Raw genomic sequence first — 5993 nt, forward strand, 5'->3', positions numbered from 1 at the left:
TAGCATTACGTCAGACTGGGCCGTGCGGCTTGCATATACAAAGTATTTACACCTATAACTTTCATAAAATAGTGTGCATTGTTTTAATATTTTATATATTTACTAATTCATGGTCTATATTAAGATTTTATCGTACACATTTGCCATTGCGGGCTTTATTAAGAAAATTAAGCATTTGTCCACGAACTTTTTGGACAACCCTCGTATATATATATATATATATATATATATATATATATATATATATATATATATATATATATATATATATATATATATATATATATATATATATACTTGTTTATATCCCCCACAAAACGATTGGCTTGTATTTTACAGCAGTATGTCACAAATCGGAAACACATGAGAATTTCTCAAACGAAATGTAGTCTCTACACATTTGGGGTCAACTAAAGAAGGACCTTCTCTGGCGAGAACGGTGCTCAATCCCGCTTAAAAGGGTTTTGTGGAAACTTAATTCATAACATACCTAATTGTACAAGGTTTTTATTCCCCCAGAAAGAGGAGCAAGTAAATACTACAAATAAAATAAAGAAACTTTGATAAAATTGCAGAATTCTTCATACTTTTTATTCGCGTCTATATTTAGTAGCAATATCTTTATTTCCAAAATATATTTATATGCATTTAATTATTAGTACACAAAACCATGTAAGGATAATCTTTTTGAGCTGTACAGCTTTACTGCTTGTAAATAAGAAAATGTATATAATAAACACTGAAAGACAATTTAACGATTTGTGAAGATGTTAAATCCACTGTGTAGAAATTTTATGCTCAGTCCGATATTTGTAAAAGATGTTATCTATTATGAGGTTGCGCAATCCTTGTGTACGCTGCGAAGAGACTAATGGATTTTAACAATGTGCTACAGGTGTGTACATGACCTCGATGACAGCTTGTGGCCCAGTTAAATTTAATATTTCAGAATGAAGTATGCTTTTATTATTTTCCCGCTTTATCTTTACTATTTTATTTTCCTTGGGCCTATAATAAAACAATTTTTAGCATTTTGAACTGTTTTTATTTATTTATTTTCTATCATGATAAGGATCTTATTAAAAAATAGCTTACAAATAATTATTAAACAGTGTTTTCTTGAATTCATTTTAAAACAATTTTAAGGGAGTCGAGGCAGAAAACACGAGAGATTTTTTAGCTAGATTTTTTTTAATTGTAAAATGAGTGAAGCTGTTTTGAACGTATTATTCATTTAAAATATGACTGAATATATGTTGATATTGTAATTTTGAGTGGAAGAAGTATCTACGAATATTGACTCAACAAGAAATATGATAATTCGACATTAATATTGAAAAAAATGTAAACCGAACATATACATGTATTGACTCCCATTCATGTATCAAAAGTACAAATAGCACAAGATATATATAAAATGGATTTTGACGCACAACATTTTTTAAAGGAAATTTTAATATTCTAAAATTTAACTCGGTAAATCAATTTTTATTCAAGCAGGTCTGTATCGTGTGTTTGGGCATCAAAATCTACAGATTTACAAGACTTTATATATATGTATGTGCAAAATTCATTGATGAAAAAAATTCTTGATCTTTAACAGAGAATCATTACGCGTTTTCTACATATTCACCATTGAAATAAATTTTCAAATATCATGAAAACTTATTTTTCATCTTGAGAAAAGATAATGATAATACATATTCAGTATACATCTTTTATTCAAACAAAATCTTAAAAGAAATATGGAATTGCTACAGATCGTATCACTTTTTCATAATATGACGTCACTTCCTGAGGCACCTCGGACAGCATTCCCACGATAGTTTTATTACATTGCTTCCAATAGGACAATCAGGGCACATATAATGGGTCAGTTCTACAACTCCACTGACGCATTTATATTCTTTGCAAGGTGAAACATCCTTGTATGAAATCATGTCTCCATCATCATATTCTTGCCCATTCCAATAACAATTATCTGAAGAAAAAGATCTTACTTTTCACTGGTTTAACAAACGAAAGGCAATATAGTATATTATTTTGAAAGAGCAATGGACGTTTGTTGTATTATTCGGGTGGAATCAAATGCGTGTATAACGAAACGATTTTCAAAGGTTTTCAAAAATTACATAATAATCCCTTTACCCCTTTTCTACTCAAGAATTTGTGTAAAACAGGCTTATATATATATATGTATGTGTTTCACCCTCTGACTGAATGTCGCTCTTTCATTGGTTAAAAGTAGTATATGAAACAAAGAATTTTGACCTGGGTTGAAAGCTGACCCGAAGGTTCATTTTTCAACGTTGAATATTGTGACCAACGGTGTTGAATTTAGACCTTAGTCTTTTGAATATTGAGTTGCAACGTTGAATATGTAAATTCATAAAACACCAAGGAACTTTCTGAATATTTGAAATCACAAAATTTTACGAATCAATCACATCAAAAGGTACGACATTTTTGAACACTTTAGACAACCATTCCCCCGATAAATTAAAGCCCATGCTTTTTGACCTCATATATAGACAGCTGTTTTTTTCAATAAAAATGGAAAATTACCTTGTCATTGGTCATTTGCAAAATTATTTTGCTAAAAATATTCTGATTTTACACACGCGTACAATGAAGTTGATCAAGGAAGATGATTTTAAAAAAGATGCTTGAGTTTCTGACATGTACGTTATTTTTTGAAGTTTTTCCAATAATCTGTTGGAATTGCCATGGGTTGCGTTCCGTTATTACAGACATATTTTTGAAATCAAATGAAGCAAAATTTTTTAAACTTCTATGTGAAAAGTCTTGCTGTAACCCTCAATTCGAAAGGAGATGAACAAGGCATATCTATAGCTTCATATATATAAAAACATATTCAATTTGTGAATTTAGTATTTAGAGTAAAGTTACCATTATTGAAATTTATGAAATTATTATAAACAAAACTTTTCTGAGGAAAATTTTCTCAGCAGGGTAGAGTGGGTTTTTGCTCCATGTTTTTGTTTACTAAAATGTTTATCATCAGTCTCATTTAAATATCTAAGGTCGATTCAATGACATTCCTAGCTAAGAAGCATTGACTGACGTTTTCATACAATTTCTTAGGCCATTGTTTTTCAAACTGAATTGTCTACGGATTTTTCCGTTTTGCCCGAGTATGTAAAGGAGCACACGGCGAGTGTGACCGGTCGACAGGGGCACTCCTCAATGGAAACTGATCCCAACTCTGATGTTTTTAGAGATCCATGTTTACTCTGCTCCCAATTCGATTGTTCCAAGGACTTTTGAGCTCAATTGTTTTTCGTTATCTACATATTTCATCATCAGTATGTATCTAATTCAACCGAATTAAAACGTTATAATGAATTATGAATTGATGTTCACAGCTATGATAACTAACAACCTCCATATCGAACAAAGGGCAAATAGTCGGGTCAATATTCAACAGGTCACACCCGCCGATTGCACCTTGTCATGATCGGGAAATAACGGAAAAACTCGTCGACAATTCAGTGTGTAAATAATGGGCTAACAATTAGTATGAACAACGTCAGTCAGCATTTGACTCAATGATAGATTGTATTTGCTAAAGGTCATTGAATCAACCATAGAACTTACGAAATGACGACTTTAAACGAGACTGCTGATATCCGTGTTTCATCAACCTGTTTGTCAATAACTTACCTCGTTTTAGAAATTGTTCATACGTAGAGCATGCTCTTGCGTATCGAATCAATTGAGAGATATAAACCCCGTATGCAGGAGATGAGGGTATATTGCTGTAAGTAAGGGAAGTTGACGATCGTAAAGTTATCACGTTTATCATAAAGCCTGGAGTTTTTAGATTACCATTAACGTCTTTTTCTAGTAAAATATCCAAATATGACACAGATGTGTCAGACTCTCTGGTATCTTTTATTTCAAGCTCACTGGGATATATCGTATCGACATAAGAATGGAAATAACCATTGTTAAATGACAATATGTCATCGATATATCTAAATGTTGAGTTGAAGGCCACAGCAAGTGTTTTCTTTTCACGTATAAGATTTGAATAAATTCTGCTTCATATGAATACAAAAATAGGTCTGCTAATAACGGGACGCAATTGGTATGGAAATTCCAATAGATTGTTGGAAGACCTGGTCTCCAAAAACCACATAGATATTGTCAATTAGAAACTCAAGCATCTTTTTAATATCAACTTCAGAGAACTTGTGTAAAATCAGAATGTTTTTCACAAAATAATTTTGCAAATGACCAATAACAAGTTCCATTTTTATTGATAAAGGAGCTGTCAATGATATCAAAAAGTCTGGACTTTAATTTGTCGTGGGGAATGGTTGTATATAAAGTGGAGAAGTTTTTATGTTGTTGATTTTGGTAAACTTTTGTGATTTCAAATTTTCAAAAAGTTCCTTGGAATTTTTAAGTATCCATATCTACTTTACAGCACCTCTCTAATATATTGTTGTACAATTTGGCCATATTCTGGCCATAGTTTAGAAAACAGATGATGATATTAACAAATTTAGGTATTTTTACGCATGTGCGCGATTTTTATAATGCCAAACTATGAGATATTTATTGACCGGAGACCCCTTTCTATCACTTTAACATTCCGTTTCCGAGTTAAAAAAAATCTGATTATAAACAAAAAATTCCACCTATCAGTTTTTTAAAGAAAAATAATTTAGCTTCCTATATCGAAAAAGTCTATTAAAAGACTTACTTCCAGCATTTGCAGTAACCAAAAAGCAGAGGCAGAGAAGAGAACCGATTGCAGCTTCCATCGCTGAGTCTGCGTGTTGGATTAAGTTCACGGTCCCGAGAAGTCTTGAAGTTCTGCAACAACTCTTACAATAGATTGTAATAGTCAGACTCTTCCTTATATAGAATCCTAAGAATAATAACTTCAATAAATTGAATTTTAAAGCTTAATCTGTCACTCAACTGTTACATGTTATAAAACCTATAATTGATGCTATGGATGATAGGACATTTTATCATCTAAACAGAGGGTTATTGGTTGCCCTGTCGATAAATACCTCTGGCCCCCGGGCTCTCTTCAGTGCTTACAGACATTTATTGACGAGGAATCCATCTGTTGACCTCTCCGAAATTCCTCATGCCATGATGATATGTCATTTTTTTCTTTAGGAAATGATTATGATTTATATTGCGTGTATTTTTTGTGCACTATAATTGAATAATTTATCATTAATGAAAATAACTTATTTTCAATGCTTCGATGGTGGTCCCAAGACCAAAAGTTATCAAGTTAATTATGTTGAAAAAAAAAACAACAATAAACAAATATCAAATCAAACAAATAATAACAATAATAAAACATTACACCGTGTTTTTCTCCATATATTTCCTTCTAAATTTATTGTATTTGATGCTGGCAGAATTCCAAAACCTAAATGCTGCACTTCAAATCATTATTTAAGCACCTTGATTTTAGTTAATGGGTGGTACATCCATGATTAATGTAGAACTTTGACATTATAAAGTACAGACAATGATATAAATTATACTTGCAAACTTAACGCTACCATCAACTCTTAATTCAGAACTCTAAGCTTAGTAGATTTGAAAAAAATCTTATGCAATATACATTTAATTTTGTTCGCAATTTTTAAGTCTGCAGTGGTAAATGAACATTTAAAAATTCCCTTATGGTATTTTATTTTTATTATCAGATTATCCTAAAACTTAGAATGGTTTTAATCAAAATATTTTAATTCTACAAAAGTAAATTGATTCAATTATATTCGTAAGGACATCTATCGTTTAAATAAGAGATCTATAAATCAAAGTAATATAAATACATTAATAACAGCAGCTGGGAGTCTACGTCTACTAAATAGTTTTCTGTATCTTTAAATCTTTTAGTTGTATGTATGGATTGCTGCATACTTTAGATAACTGTTATAATTCTGAACAAAAATAATTTTTATTTGATATTGGATTGCCTTTTGTTGTTATTT

General features: G+C 31.0%; 1 long non-coding RNA gene across 1 annotated transcript; it reads right to left on the reverse strand.

The window, feature by feature from the left end:
- Positions 1-1703: 1703 nt before the first annotated feature.
- On the reverse strand, positions 1704-4833 carry LOC133183524 (uncharacterized). The gene is made up of 2 exons (XR_009720662.1): positions 4733-4833; positions 1704-1981 (listed from the first exon to the last, which is right to left on the reverse strand). It is a non-coding gene; the product is annotated as an uncharacterized LOC133183524 (long non-coding RNA).
- Between the last annotated feature and the right edge of the window lie 1160 nt (positions 4834-5993).

The sequence above is a fragment of the Saccostrea echinata genome, unplaced genomic scaffold, assembly GCF_033153115.1.
Source record: "Saccostrea echinata isolate AGI-Se365-2 ecotype Australia unplaced genomic scaffold, CSIRO_AGI_Sech_v1 ptg000009l, whole genome shotgun sequence".
Taxonomy (NCBI): domain Eukaryota; kingdom Metazoa; phylum Mollusca; class Bivalvia; order Ostreida; family Ostreidae; genus Saccostrea; species Saccostrea echinata.